The 17,161-nt window shown below is 36.6% G+C and overlaps 2 protein-coding genes across 3 annotated transcripts in view; one reads left to right on the forward strand and one right to left on the reverse strand.

The window, feature by feature from the left end:
* HUNK (hormonally up-regulated Neu-associated kinase) overlaps positions 1-17,161 on the forward strand; it is a 204,467-nt gene that overhangs the window by 22,128 nt on the left and 165,178 nt on the right. The window lies entirely within an intron of this gene.
* The window catches only part of SCAF4 (SR-related CTD associated factor 4), a 69,490-nt gene that overhangs the window by 2,878 nt on the left and 49,451 nt on the right, over positions 1-17,161 (reverse strand). The window lies entirely within an intron of this gene.

Below are 17,161 nucleotides of genomic sequence, written 5' to 3' on the forward strand. Positions count from 1 at the left end.
GAGCACAAATTTTGTTCAATACTTTTACGGACAGAAGTTATAGCTGGTAAAGGTATTTCAACACTGAAACCTCTAAACTTAGGTATGAATAAAGCAAATTTCTGATGTAACCTCAAAAATAATTTTAATAGTACAAAGTTTAATTATCCAATCTAAAGATACAATGCGGTTCTTATAGGTACCACTTTGTCCACCAATCCCAGTTTAAACTACCATGAGAGATAAACATACATTTGTTTCAGATGATTATAGGAATAAATATATAAGAGATGAGGTTGGACTTTGTAGATTAAATACTTATTACAGTTCCTGTTGTGAAGCCACTGAACAAGACCTTATTTCTCATTAAGTTAGATATTTAAATTTGCTTATTTGCAAGGCTGCAATGTCAAATTCTGTCACAGGGTATTAAGCACTTGTGGGCTATTCAATATTCATAGGAATGTAGCTCAATTATAACAAACAATAACTTATTAATTATAATTTTAAAAAGTTTACAGGCGGGATTTTTTTTTTTTTTTAGGACCTTCAGAAACTTTTTTCTGCTTCCAGAAGTTCAGTAGTGAAAAAGCTATATCCAACTCTGTCTACATTTACAGCTAATACATGTGGATAAGTGCTACATCTGAAGCCATTCATTGTGTGATTCCACAGATTAACAACAGAGAATCTGGACATATATACTATATTTGTATATTCTCACTAGGGCTGGTATTCAATTGTTGCTTTTAACGCGCTAAAACAAAAAAAAAATACGAGCGCTCTAAAAATATTAGCGTTAATACGGTAATTACTCGCTAAATTTCATCTCGCAGCTCAGGGAGTAAACTACCGTATTAACGGTATTTACGCGCATATTACCGTATAAACTAATATTTTTAGATCGATCATTTTTTTTTGTTTTAGCGCGTTAGAAGCAACAATTGAATACCCCCCTAGAAGTGTTACTGAGATACTGTATTCTTGAGCTCCAACTGCTCGAGTTTGTCATTATACATGTTGTGTGGCATGTATTTGAATTTTTATTTACAATTTTTTTATATATATAAATATATATATTTTATAGTGATAATATATGTTTTGTTATGCTATATGGCTAAATAAATTGTGGTTTAGATTCAGGTGGTGTTGCACATGCTATATGAAAATTGTGTATATATGTGCATATTGTGCACGTTTTTTAAAAATTTTAAATTGTTACTTTTGGTTATAAGCGCTGCACTCTGAGGTTTTGTTAGTAGTGAAAAATGGCTGCATGGAAGTGGTCCCTTCAACGATCATTTACATATAGTTGAGATTTAAGCAGCAAAAAATCTAAACCAATTGCACATTGGGATCACCTCCTACATACAGTAAAAGGATTTGATGCAATTTACTTTCCTTTGAAGTGTAAGAAACTATGTTCTTAATCTAATAGGTCTATTATTTTTAAAGAAAATACTTTATTATTGTAACTGGAACAGTAATTATTGGTTACATTTCTAATCTCCAAGGTAACAATAACAATATTGCACAGAGTCAAGGTTAAAGGAGGTCGAGAGAGACTGGAGAAAAGTGAGTGAAACCCTGATGTACCAAGATCTCATTACACTGATCCATAAGGCCTAACAAGGCAATTATGGATCTGAAGGACGACATTACCCCTCAAACCTGCAAGATCACATATGCTAATAATACACTTGAATATCCAATTCTGATTTGACCCCATTTAATGTGTTTTATTATTGATGTACAGTCGATAAAAGGTTCATATATTGGTGAAATAAAAACATCATTGTGAAAAATTGGTGCAAACGTGCATATCCATTATTGCTTATGTTAGTATAGCTATTATTTGTTGCTCTTTACGCTATGATAGACGGGCTTAAGGTCATTCATTTTTCATATTGATAGATGCAGGGTTTGGGCTCCCCTGATCTTGGCAGCTTTAGAACTTTAATTACTTTCTTTTGAGCATAATGTTGATGACGAATGTGCTCAGTGCATCCAAAATGAGCCAGATGTATTTTGCACACATTGGCTTTGGTAAAAAGGAACCAAGGTGATACATTTTACCCATGAAAGAACTAATGTAGCCAAATGGAACTGTGTAAGTTTATGGAAAATATGGCACTCTCTGTCTTGGAAAGATGTTAATATTTTAAACCTCAGCAATGTCTGAGTACACATCCTACAATGAACAAAACTGTGGCACTCCCCATAACAGCAGACTTATATAATACAGGTGTAGGTAGGTGTGTGTGTAAATACACCACCCAAGCATGGTGTTTTGTTATTAGGATGGACAGGGGGGGGCAAAAAGTAAGAATTATGAATGCAGCCATGACCATAAGCATCTATATAAGCATTATTATTACATATCACCTCTATTTTTATTTCTTTTTACAATGAAAACGGTTTTCCAATTCTTTCTTTCCCTTTCGAGCACAATAATCCCTTTAATATGTATACATGCCTAAAACTAAAAGGAGCCATCAATGACCTACATATCAAAGAATGCCTAATTGGTTCTTCGTAAATTGTAAAAGAACAAAACAAAGAAAAACAAACCTCTTTAATGGATGCTCAACAGAGCACACGGGTATCAGTCAGCCCACATATATATCAAGGAAACTGAACATGTGGTAGGAGCCACGTGGGCATGCAACGCAAAGCCGTAAACTACTTGCATGGCATTACCTTACCCACAAAGCATCTCTTAAGACACCAGGGTATACTTTGTTCAGTGATCTTCCTAAACAACAATGGGCTCCATTTCATTTGATGTCTGTGTAGTGAAATCGAAAGGTTCAGAAACTGAGGATCATAAACTGTACCTCTGGCTATCAATGTTGTCCAGCGTCCAGCAATGGCAGCAGGTAGCCAATACACTTTAAAAGTGGGGTCTGTTTTGCCTTTGGCCACAGAGCAGTAATGCACACAGGGCATTTGAGAACAAGACTATCCTTCCTACACACTTAATAATGATGCGGTTATCCATAAAAAGGTTAACGGCAAATTCATTAGGTTAGCAAATCACGTATCCTTGTTATCCTCAAATGTCCTGTGTGCATTACCGTTCTGTAGCCCAATGTAGAACAGGACAGAGATTAAGCTTGCCTTCAGCCAGTGCTGGTCTTTTGTCCTGTATATAATCCCTGATATCTAGGATGTTGTGCACCATCTGCAGCATCCAGTATGTGGTGTATAACCGTGAGGAGACCTTCTGTATAAATGGCACATCCAGAGTGGTATTGCTTGCAGTATGTTTACTTGTGTCATTCCAAATGCATTGTGACAAGTACTGTTTGAATATGCGCGTGATTGGATGCAGCCTTAGGGAAAGGAATATCAAGGAGTTATAGCCCAGGTTTATCTTTAAATGATTTTCAAATTCAAATTGAGAGTTATTCAGCAGGGAATGAAAGTGGATGGACTATATGTTAACCTACAATATAGTTCTGATTTCTAGAACTCATACCAGGTGTACGATTAGGATTAGGGGGTACAAAGGTGGATTTTATGTGGATGAGGACACCGAACTCTGTAGAAAAGTCTTTAACCATTTGCCTGTCAAGAGTTGTGATTGACTAAATACAAGCAATCCAACATGTGTGTTAGTGATTAGATTTTTCTATTTGGTCATTCATGCAAACCGATGCAAACCCTAAACCAACCAGAGACTGGCTATCATTTTCTAACCTACACGAAAAAGAGCTAGCATCCGATTTGTTACTATGGGTAACTCTGCCTTTTACGGTGCGCCAGCTTTAATAAACTTCTCCCAGTGTGTACACAATACAATAGCAAAGTGATGTAACAATATATGTATGTAGAATTCGCATATTAATAGTCTTACAGCTTTGAGCAAGGATAGTCAACATTCCACAGTAGTTCATGATAAACTTATAACAAATAAAAAGGGATAACCATTTTTCTACATTAGTGGGGGCTAGTTCTCTATTTTGTATAGGCCACTTATTCTTTAACCTGTCCTTAAGTACTCTAATCAGTGCATGTTTTACTTACACTTATGTATAAATCAACACAATTCTGCACAAACAGGAATAACGTAAAACATGAGTGCAATAATGATCAGTACAGAAGATATTTCATATTTATATATAATCATGATATATATTTTTTCCTATGTAATGAAGAAATCATATCTTCCACAAAGACATAAAAAAACGAATATATAATAGCCAGGTGATCATTACGCATTTACTACAATATTTACGGAGCAGAGCGCTGGAGGAATTTAAGGTCAGTTAGTATACTTTAAATCTGTACTTTCTCCTATGGAAAACTTAATTTTTTTTGGCTGGGGATGTACAAGGAAGCAGAACATTGCCTGGGGCTCAGGGTAGAGAAGCAATAACAACATCTAATTAGATGGTAGTTCTGTTTAAAGCTTGCCACCCAGATTACAGAAAAGAAGAACCCATACCCCAAACTGAATAGTAGTATCTGATCCTGTAGTTACAAAGTTTTGTCAGCAATTTTTATGTAGCAATTTTAATGACCTATTAAAATAATTGAAAAACACGCACTGGTCAGAGTACCCAAGGACAGGTTGGATAATTACTAGTGTAAATGGGCTTGCTACCATGTTTTACTGACATCTACAGAATAAAAAGGAAAAACTGCTATTCTTTTCTTGACATAAGAGCTTGTGATGGACTTAATCTAACCCTCAATGTTTAACAAGGTCTGGAGAATTTTACTGTGCTCAAAAGCTCAACAGGGTACATTCAGACAATCTTAAAGGTGTCCTCACTTTATGTACAGAGGAAATGGAAGCCAATGCTAGGCAACAACAAAATATTTTCAAGTACAAAATGTAGGGATTAGAGATTAGAATGTCTCATCTAGTGCAACCACCGGGTCATCTCTGTGCAAATTTTCATGCTCATTCAAAGTGATTATCCCGCATAGAGAAATTGAGAACATGGTATATCGTGGATCCTTGGGGACAAGCTTAGAAAATTTGTTCTGGATCATAACAGCATCCCAGCTCTAAAAAAAAAATTAGCCCATTATTCTTACCCCCATATGATGTCATTTGAAGATGTCCATTTATGCCTATTTGCTAAACAGATTCTCACAATAAGACCATTACCTCTCATTATAATTATACCTCTAAGTCATCGGTACTCAAACTCAGTCCTCAAGAGCTACCACCGGATGAACCAAACATGACGTTTTCAGGATTTCTGTAATCACACACAGGTGAGTTAATCTATTTTTCTGGCTCTGTAATTATCCCACCTGTTTCTACAAGCAGAAATCCTGAAAACATGCCCTGTTGGTAGCTCTTCAGGACTGGGTTGAGCCTTCTGATCTCGGTTAGGCTGTAAAAAAAAAATAATAATAATTTGTCAGGGTTTATTTTCAAATATGTATCATTAAAGCGCATTAAAGAAATGTATTTCCTGTGTGTTTAACTGTGTCACTAGTGATCATGGGTAGAGAGAGAACAAATAAAACATAACCGCTCCTAATTCTTACCACCACCAGGTCCGAGAGTTGAGCTTGTTTGTTAAATGCTTTTCTCACAAAGGATCCGAGAAGAAATTGGAAAGTTGTGGTCCAGATGCTAATCTTAACTCGTGCCATTGAGGCAGATTCCAATGTTGAACACTTTCAAACTGAATGATTAAGCTGCAGGCTGTTGGGTGTTGTCTTTAGCAAATCATAATTAAAACCAGGGAAAGGAGTAACTGCAAACCATATAGTCAAATTGGGTTTGCAAATACCTGTTTAAATACAGACTACACAGTTCATGCAAAGTGTAGATCTCGTATGTGTCAGCTTGCTCAAAAATAAAGCATTCCTATTATTTTAATAACTATACCAAGTTTTCTAGATGATGTTGTGTGGTCATTCCCCCGTCATCAGCAAACAGAACAGATGAAAGATTGTTTTAGAATCAGTTGATAACAGTGTATAACACAAAGACATTTTTCATTATGGTAAAAATCATGTACTCCACCTACATAGTATAAGAGTATTTGGATAATGCCAATTGAGACTTTATGAAAAATGGCTGAAGATGTTACGAAAAAAAACCCCCAAAAACAAACCAAAAAACCCCCAACCAGACATACGCGTTAATTTTCTAAAGCTGAACTAGAAAACAAAGATCTGAGTGTCGTTTCTGGTACGGCACATTTGTGTGTACCAGTTTTGATACACTATTTCCTATTGCAGGGATGTGACAAGATCCATTTACAAGAAGAAAAGGGACGGGGCAGGAATAGACCATTTCCTAGATGCCGAACACTCTAAACGTTACATATATGTACCAGCCTTGGATTATTGTTTTAAAAAAAAGTCATTATGTCTGGTATAGTTAGTGCAAATAAAATTAATTTTGTATTGTCATTTTGGCTTGCACCTATTTTTAAACATCTCTTATTTGTACATGGTATACAAAATACAGGGCAAAGATAGAAATGATGAGACATTATTGATAGAATGTCTTCCCAAAATCAAGGCTGTTATGATATGGACTAAAGGTGCATATACATTTAAAAGGAAATATACAACAAAAGTAGCGACATAAAAGTAACACCGCAAGTTTATTCTTGTACTTTGTGTGTGTAGATATTTAGGATTACTGATTACAATGGTGTGGAAGGGAATGGAGGGACATACACAAGAAGATAGCCTAATTGGATGGGTTAAGGGTGAGGAAAAGTATTCGGTAAAAACTGAATTGACTTTTTATTTTATTAAACACCTTGTAGTGGACATTATAATACCAAGGGTCCTAGATTTTGTGGAAGCTGTTGACTTTGTAATTGTAAGAGCTGGTTATTAATTCAATTTTAGAAACAAACCACACTCGATTGCTAACCTCTTGCAGTGTAAAAGGACTATATTTTCCCCCGTACATGAGCGATTTGAAGTTTCACAATGCACAATATGCGCAGTATGAGTTTGTACAATGATTTATCCGTGTGTGGTATGGGGGTGGATTACACCTATTTTTAATGTGTAATAGCATGGAATTAGCACTTTATTTGAAGCAAGGAAGGGATATAATAATTTGAGGGCTTCAAAATAAAGATTACATATATACACACACAGTGGACAAAGTGGAAATTTAGAAGTGGCGGTATGGAAAATTTAAGTGAATGGCATTTGATAGTGTTACAATGAATGCAGTAGGAGAATGAGCGATATTGCGTATCCCTGTATACCAGCCTACTTCCACCACTGTATGGATGTGTGTGATATATACAATTGTTAAAATGTGTTTTTAAAGGGATAAGTGCACTTTTAGAAGATTATAATCCCTGGCTACTTTCCCGGTTTAGTAAAAGCTATCTACTAGTAACAAACAGTTTAAGACAGCCACTTATGCAGGAGTTGAAATCAGGAATGCCATATGAATGACAGTGGAGAATAGCTGTAAGACGGGGCTGTCTACGGAAGAATAGGGTTGCCCTAGAACTTGGTAAAAGAAGTTTACAAACAGTTAAAAGTAGCAAATGATTTGCTGCAATTGAAAACCAAAAGTCTTAAGATGTTAGGTACAGAGTATATAGAAAAACTTTTAAGGAATAGGGAATAGTTTTTTTTGAAAGTGAACATATCCTTTAAGATTGTTATAACAAGAAAAAAGGCGGCAGGTGGGTTATTCGCAATATTGCTCAAAAGTGTAGGCTGGCTATCTGGGTGCAAAATATTATCTCACCTAATAATTCACAACTATTTGATTGGCTCACAAATCTTTCTTACAAACCTGATAAGAAACACTTACAAGGTGCAGCATATAAATTATGAAACATACATGTTTTTGAGGTGTTGAAAACCACTACCCAATACACATTCTTCCTTGTATATCTATGTACATTGGGGTGGGGAGTTGGGAAGAACACTCTTAAAGGATTGCTACAGAGACTACACAAGATCATTTGGGGGGGGGGGGGGGGGAGAGTGAAAATCAATTAATCATCAATAGATCAGGATATAGAACTTGTGACATCCAAATAATGGTTTAGAGAGGAGGAAGTTTTCAAAAACATATGGGAAGTTTAAGAACCCTACAAAGCCAATATTTTGGGTCTCAACTATGGAATTTTTTTATTTTATTTTAAAGTGCTCATTGTCCTCTTGGCTTAATTGTAATTAGCCTGTGACTAACTGCGGGGGTTTGAACATTATATAGCCCACCCATGCTTATCGGTCTGGCCAACACAAGTGAGCCCATCTGTATGAATTCTGTCAAGCAACACAGGCATTATAGCAATACTTCAAGAAGAAATTGTAGGACCAAAAGTCTGTACCTCCATCACACAAACTCTAGGATTGAATTTGTGGCTCAGATCCAAAGAAGTGTCTTCATGAAAATCGATTTGTAAAAGTATTTTGCACCAATATTAGTTACAGCTAAATTTCCTAAATAGTGTATATCTCTAACACCAATTAAAACAGTGTATTTCTAAAAGTTAAGTCAAAACTGAACCATGGTCGTAAAAGATTGTTACATACACACGTTATTTTCTACATTCTGTGTGTATGTTATATATTGCTGAATCATACATACAGGCAGGTAGTGCATTACATATCCAGGAACACATTATCAAGAACAGCAAAAAAAAAAAAAAAAGTGTACATGCGCACAAAAAACAAAATCGGCTTTGGCCATACAGATTTCTGTCGAAGCAAATAGGCTTGCAAAGCATGATGGTAGCGTATGCAGAGGAGCAATACCTTCAAGGGCCATGGGTAGGAAGTGGGAGGAGTAAGGGGGCACTGAGAAGTCTAACTTTGTAGAGCAGTGCAAAAACAAATTATATTTTGTTAAGCAATACTATTAAAATGCAATAACGGCTTGAGAGGACACATATTCAGGAGTGTTTATTGCTGTGCGGAAGGGCACACAACCATACCCACTCCACAAAAGGACTTGAATTTTGCATCAGCTAAGCTATGGCAGCCTCCTTTTTTGTCCTATACTTTTAATGGCACCTATACCTCCATTTAGCATTTGGACGGATAAATGCATTTTTAAGTGCACTTCGGGTTAAAGCTACATACACACACTTTATTGCAACATTAAATACACAGTTCCCACATCGGTTACATTTAATGAATGTGGTGGTATTAAAGGGGTATGTTAAGCTTTGCAACAGTATAAAGTCACATGAAAGTGTGTCTTCAGATATCTCTGTCTCTCTACGCGTTTCTAGGTTATGGAGGCATCTCCCTAGACTGGAGAGTAGGTATATACTTTAACTCACACCCACTGAAAACAGCAGCATTGCACTGGAATTGTGTACACCAGTGGATCCCAAACTTTTTCAGTTCAAGGCACCCTTAGGGTCTCCATAATTTTTTCCAAGGCACCCCTAAGCCAAAATAATTACCAAGTAGTCCCCCGCCTTCCTTACCACTGGCCTGGCCGAGGCACCCCAGGGAGCCTAGGCACACCATTTTTGTTCAGTCAACAGCACGTCAATGTGTATACAGTATTCAAAAAGCACCAGAATGAACCATCAAAAGGTATAAAAATGTAAATGGGCTTTATCTGTTCAGGGCTGTATAATTGTAAAGTGTGTGTATACGCAACCATAATATGGCTCCTGGTCTATTATCACCTACATGATCTTATTGTAGTGTCTGCGGCTCCGTGTTGAAACCCTGACCAATCGCACAAATAACACTTACAATACCTGTGAGAAGTGCAGGGTCCTCCAGAGAGGGTGCACTCTAGACCAGTGCTGCTCAACCATTAATAGCTGGGTTCCCAAGTATCAGAGCGTCAATCTTCTGGGACTCCAAGAGCCGATTTGCAATAAAATGTATTGCATATTAGAGTATCAGAGAACCACAGATTCTGTAATCCAAAATGAACGATGGTTTGTGCCCCTTCGGCTCTAGACTCTATACAGAACTGCTTACTTCACCCAATCATATCATTAGTGACTGTTCATGGCAGAGGTCTGTATGTGTTGTTGCTTTGTTAAAGCAATTAAAAAAGGCACTTCATAATGCAGGCCTATCCAACCTGCGGGACTCCAGATGTTGTGAAACTACAAGTCCCAGCATACCCTTCCAGCTATCAACAGGTTGTCTACTGGCAAAGCATGCTGGGGCTTGTAGTTTCACAACATCTGGAGGGCCGCAGGTTGGACAGGCCTGTCATAATGTGTCTTCTGTAGTCATGTTCTTTTGCTTATTAATACGTAAGATTTCCATTACAATAGCACAGTGTGCATAAAGAAATATGGAGATTGAAATGCACCTGACTAAAAATTACCAGTATTTTAATCTTACATACAAAATTGTAAGTTATATACAAGATAAAACTGGTAAAAATATGCCTATGGGGTGTGCAATTTAATGTTTCCCTACATATTTTGAGTAGTATTAGACAAGGATCTGTGTACTTTTTTCTCCTCCATCTACAGTGCTATTTTTTTGAAACTAGAATGCTTGATAAATCACATAAGATGACATAGAAAAAGGAGGTTGAGAGTACATACCTACAAAATGAACACAGAAAGGTAGCTTTTACAATTGTTAATCATAGTAACACTGATTCCACTATTTTTGTTGTGTCAAAAGTGGTCAGCTGATATGTAATGTTATAAAACGATTTGTAAAGGACTAAAACGGAATTTGTTAGAAATGTGTTCTAAAACAAATTATAATGTTTATGAAAACTCATTCCATACAGTAGACGTCACTGGACAAAGATCATTCGAATGTGAACAGTGTAAATACGTTTGTTTTTTTTTTTTTATAGAAAAATAAAATAAAATAACTTATGGTCATATTTGCTAACAGATGTTTACTGTAGAATTGCATGGATCTAGCTGCTAAAAACATAACCTATGGGAAAACCGCATTGCCTCTAGCCTTGTGTCACTGAATACAAATGACCAAGATCAGTGTTTAATGAGCTTTTTGTCTATAATTGTATGGCCCTTATTCATTAATGTATGCTTCTAGAACACAAGATATATCCAGTTCCTTAAAAGGAATACATTGGAAGATATGTTTTTTAAGGAGAGAGCAATTTCTAATTTAAATGTTCACACATTAGTGTGGCGAAATCAGCTGGATTCTTGGAGCATCCATCTCACAAGTGGCGACTGTCATCCCACTGCACCATTTCTGGAATGATTTGTTGCGTCCATAAACAGGAGTGGTGGCTTCACTATTGATCCGGAATTAGAGCAAAGAAACCACTTACCCCATCCATATCTAACATTTCTACTATTTAAAAGTGTTGTGTAAAACAAACGAAACAATCTACAAATCGTTTGTGAAAAACCTATCAGAGCCAGCAATATGACAGAGTGAATTTGGGGAGTAGTGATATATCCATTTACTGACCTTAAAAAATAAAAACCCAATTAATCCCCCTGTAAATTTCAAAACATTTTAGCCTGAAAACCAATCAACCACTAGGAAGCAAAGTGCATGAATAACAAAATCTGAAAAGTACTCCTTTGTGATTGATCTTTCAGTTCCCATTTCCTTTCCCCACCATTTTATAGTGGTGAATGGAATGGTCTGGTTTTGTATTACAGCACTGGCAAAGCAGAGGGGGAAAAAAAAAAACAAAACTAGGGAATAAAAAAAAAAAAAAAAAAAAGGAACTCTATATAAAATGACCACTGTATAAAATAACCGGTGGTAGTCATATCAGCAAAACTCCCAACACTTACCCCGTGTCACCCTTGAAAGGAAGGTCATTTTGTGGGGCCTGGATGTTCATTGCTCACAATTCTTGGAGGTCACTTTTTCAAACACTCTGGATTACCAGTCTGTCAGGGAAGGACAGCTTAGCGATGAACATGTCGGGGTAAGTGTCGTTGGAGGTTTGTAAATCGCTGATATCACTACCACCGATTGTTTTATACAGTGTTTTTTTAATTTTTTTTTTTAATTTCCTAGTTTCCCCCCGGGCTTTGCCAGTGCTGTAATACAGAACTAACCTGTTCCATTCACCTCTTTAAAATGGTGGGGAAAGGAAATGAGAACTGAAGGATCAATCACAAACCCAAATATCTTGCTTGCAATCACTGCCCCATTCACTTTTTTTTTGCAGAAGGTGCACAGAGCAGTCCCAGGGCTCAGTCTAGTGAAATGGGCACCTTCGTAAAAAAAAATATTTTTAGGTAGTGGTGCAATCATAAAGGGCAGGTGAATTGAGCTACTCAGTATATAACAAAGGAAAGCGTACAATATGTATGATCTATTGGTAACAAAGGCTTTAGTCTGGGTGTGTTTTTGCCAATACTGATCATTATTCAAAAAACCATAGCGATAACATTAAACTTGTTAACCATTCATATATCTGCCTCTGTAGAAAGTTAATGAAGACACACTAAAGTACAAAGAATTAACAGGTTACGCAACAGGGCACACGTGTCTTGAGTGAAAATGATCCTACTATAAAAAGAGTTTTTTGTAATGTAAATTGTGTGACTGCCAAGTACTTTAGTTTCTGAAGTTAAAACACCTACCCTAAAATGAAAGCTTTCCCCACATAAACCTCTGTATGGATTAAGCTTTTTTTTCCCCGATAATAGAACATAAGTGGGTATGTTCTCAGTAGAAGTCCTGACTACTTGCAAGTGCCATGGACTTTGTTAAATAGCGCAAACAGCGGGGTTACAGGGTAAGTTCTCCCACCTAAGTTCTATTATTGGGAAGCTAGGGGATTTATTAAGGACTGTAAACAGTGATTAAGGTCTAAGAGGACGGAAGGACACTCCTCCTGCTGAAATCACGTTGCAGCAAAACCATGTACATTTTGTAAGCATATAAAAAACAAGAATAAAACAAACCTTAGTGGCAGTATATGAAGTGGCTACTGCCTCCATGATCCATTAGTTAAGACACAGACTGCATTGTCAGGATTATTGGCTATAAAACGGCAACAAACGCAATGTAGACTGACAAAAAATTTTAAATACCAACTTCAATGCTACTTTCTTTAATGTTATGGCATTTATATGTACTTGTGAATACAGTAGTTCATATCAGAACAATGTCTTAACCTATCACAATCAAAGCTGGTTTAAATTCTTCTTTACCCCAGATGCATAAGGACATGAAGACGGGCTTCCATTTTAATATTGTTTGGTGTTCTGGCACTTATTACTTCCCAAAAACAGTGCAGAAGAAAACTGTGGGCATATGCCAAGTGACGAAATGGGAATGGTTTCCACAAGTTTAAGATCATAATTTAAACCACCATTAAAGATGAGAAGTTATTAGTCTTTGTAATCAATGATCTATTAAAACCACCAGTGCAACTTGCTGATTTGTCTTTGCCAATTCAAAGTTCATAGTTGTAGAAACAGGGAAAATAGAAATATTCTAATAAACGCAACAGAATTTTGCAGAACTGATGTTGGAAACAGGCGATAGGTGTTACATTAAATGTTCCACATGTATTGTTTAAAGGTTTACAGTTGAGCGGCCAGATAGTAATGTGCTAGTAAAATGTACTTACCATACAGGTTTGCAGAAAGAAAAAACCCAACTGATTTAAAGAACAGTGTTTTAACATTTAAAATAAACTCCCTGTCCAAGCCAATTTTCCTTGATCTCATGCAGACATGATTCCAGCCTACTAGGTACTAATGAAACACCTGAACTGTACCCTAAGTGTAAGTAATTGGGATTAATGTGGCATAATGTAAATATGTAAAACATGCTGTGTTTTAGTAGTCAATCCGTTGAACACACTTTTTCAAACATGATGGGATTACAAAAGAAATATATGAAATTATATAAAAAGGTCTACCTATTACTCTGCAGCAAGCCATTTATATCATGCTCAGGTCCCTTCAATCTTACCAAGCATTATTCAATGTGCGACCAAGGTCCGTCTCACCATTGTTTCTGTTGTTGGTAGCCATGCACTACGGCAATCCAACACAACCCCATATTTATCAAACTCGTTCATGAAAGAAGGTCTTTTGCATTTATCTTAATGACCATAATTGTATATTCATGCAGCTTGGCTTTGTTTGAAATGGCTATTTCTATAGAATTACAATTAAATAGCTTCCTTCCCCCAAGAAAAGATAAGTCTCATTTGGCAGCATAGATTATCTTTATTATATGGGCAAGGAATAGCATGAGAAGTCACAAACTTCCTGAATTCTGCCCATACTTTAACACGATTTGTAAAACTCACGTGAAGTATCCCAGCCCCTCCTCCTAATAGATATACCAAATCTATACTACACTATGACGTCCATCACTCATTGCTTGGCTGGATTAGATGTAATAGTTAGGGATTGTTTAGCCCTATTTAAAGAAGAATCAATAAGCCCATGGAGTGTGATTAGATAATTGCACAATAGTGATTGATCCCCATCGGATATTCCAATAGAGGTGACCAATTTATTTAGGCTCACAAAAGAGCACCATCAGGGTAGTTTTGCTAAAACACCACAACACATCAGGCTGAACAGATCAAAGCAGATGGGACAGCTTCCAGTGTCACATCGCTCCAGCAATTTGCAACGTCTTCACCAACTTAGAATTTATTAACCTGGGTAACTACTGTTGTTGAACCAATGTTGTTTCACATTGCAAATAAAAAAAGCTAAACCAGTGGGAGAAAACATTTCATGGGGACAGTGCTTGTCTCAAGCTTTTACAAAATGTACAGCTAGGTTATGAAGACACCCACAACAAGGTTTGTGTGACATGAGAAAATACACAGCACACCTAGGGGTAGATTTATCAAACCTTCAAAAAAAAAAAAAAAAAAAAAAAAGTTAAAGCGGAGGTGTTGCCCATAGCAACCAGAGTCTAGTTATCATTTGTTAGAGTGTACTGAAGTAATGATAGCCAGAATCTGATTGGTTGCTATGGGCAGCACCTCCGCTTTTCATTTTAGGTGGTTTGATGAATCTACCCTCTTGTATTTTTCACTTGTAGCAGCATTACAATAACTTGGGCCAGATTGAGGTATAAATTCTATAGGGTGCAAAGAAAACAAATTTACACATAAGCAAAATATTCCCTTGAATATATCAACAATGAAATGGTGCTATGAAAAATGCTGTAAACTACAATGTAAGTTCCAAATAAATAAAATATAAAATAACCTTAAAATATCTAGTTGTGACCAGTGGAAGTAGCAATTAAAAAGGCAGATTCCACAGAAAACTAAAAATGTAGTTTTGGGTGGAATTAAGAAAAATACGTCCAAGAAAATTTAGCAAGAGTGGGTCTTCAACAAAACCCACCATGAGTTTGGGGAGGGGGGGGGAGCTCTGCTAAGTAATGGAGATCTGGGAACCTGCCAAATCAGAGCAGAATAGGTAAAATTTTGTGGCTAGTTACATAATTCCATCCAAAACTGTAAATACTTCATTGCAGATTTCAAAAGAATTTCATAAGTCCCTTAATCTGAGGGCCACTGTGCAAGGATGTCGCTCCATAGCAATATTGTACTTATTGAGGCTTGGCTCCTCCAGCCGGCAAGTCCTCATATCTACAACATTCAGCAATGAGTATTATGGGATTTCTTTGTGACTAAGCCCTAGTTGTTTGCAAACCAGTTCTCTCTACAGTGTCATCTCTTAGGAGAAGGGGACGTCTTCAGCGGTTTTATTAGTCGGTTCTTGTGTTAATTGTCAACAATTTGCATCCCAATTGTTTACATTGTGTACAATTCTGCCACATTATTTTAAGTAACAAAAATTGTTTTCCCTGGACATGGCCACACCCAAAATTATATTATACTCTACACCAAAAGTCATCATCACTTGCCACTAGGTCATGCTGCTTCATCACCTAATAGAACCCTGTAAGACTGATAGAAGATAACAATGACACGATTAAATCTGTGAAAGAATCCTAAACGGCAATGCCTATACTTGAAAAACTAATCGCAACACACAGAGCACCCAGACAAGCCTGAAACAAACATGCCCTTTAGGAGAGAAGTAAAAGAAAGATGAAAGAAAGCTAATGTTTACAATCAGTTATTAGTAACTTGGCAATTACAAAATAAAACATAAATTACCCATTCCTATTGACCACTTTGCTCCTCCACTCCATCTTCAGCATGTGATTTATTTTCTGTCACGTTCCTCTCGATAGACTGTATCCATTAGTTATTAAGCCATGACACCGAATCATGCTTTGAGTAAATGTTATCTTAGTATGGTTCAGACCATAGTTAAAGTTTGTGACTGAAAACCCCAAATGTTCTAATATTCCCAGAATTTACTTCAGTTAAATCAATTAGAAGCAACGAAATCATTTGATTCAGAAGATTGCTGTATAACTCCTGCACTCGAACAGCTGTAATTTCAGCCTATGCTTACAAGAATATTTTAAAGTGGAACTAAACAAAGAAAAACGAAAAGCAGACCTCTAATAAAGTGTACTCATCACTAAAACAATGGTGGCAAGCACTCTATTGGCCGAGCCAAAATACATTACGTCGTCACTGGTTCATAATGAATAACTGACAATATAAAGGTGAATGTTGTGTGTGGAGATAAATGCATATATAACATTGTTTCTACAACTAGATATGGGGATGAATGATCCCCAAGTAATTGCTTGTGAAGGTAAAAAAAAAAAAGTAGTAGTAAAAAAAAATAAAAAAAAAAAATATGATAAACAGAAAAGCCTTTTAGTTTCCTTTAAAACCAAAGTATTTGAAGCATTTTGTGGTTTTGTTAAAAGCTTTGTCTACTTTCCCACCTACATGCATTGAAGCATCTCACGGTGCAGGGAGACTAAGTGTGGGCAGCATACATTTCCCTTACAGCTGAAACAAACACACTACAGTGCTACCGTAATGTTTACTTTAGGTAACAGAGTGGTTCCCAGTGGGGGGCGTTTTCTATATGTATTATTAACAGATTTATATTATGGCAGCATTCGTAGCAGAGCTATATTTTTGGAGAAAGATTTAATTAAAACTGGGCAACAACCACTTTAAAGAATAAAAATAATGAAATCCAAGATTGAGATGAATAAAAAAATACAATCAGTTCTAGGACGAGCTCAGGTAAATTATACAAGAAAACTAAAGGACACTAAGCTGGGTCCCCCAATACCTGTACCAATCCAGAGATGCACTCCCCGCTCCACAATATTACAAGTAATATTGTGGATGCACATCTCTCCTCTGAGCTTCCCCATCACAGGAATACAAAGGCAAGCGGTAGGA

The sequence above is a fragment of the Mixophyes fleayi genome, chromosome 2 (assembly GCF_038048845.1).
Source record: "Mixophyes fleayi isolate aMixFle1 chromosome 2, aMixFle1.hap1, whole genome shotgun sequence".
Classification (NCBI taxonomy): Eukaryota; Metazoa; Chordata; class Amphibia; order Anura; family Limnodynastidae; genus Mixophyes; species Mixophyes fleayi.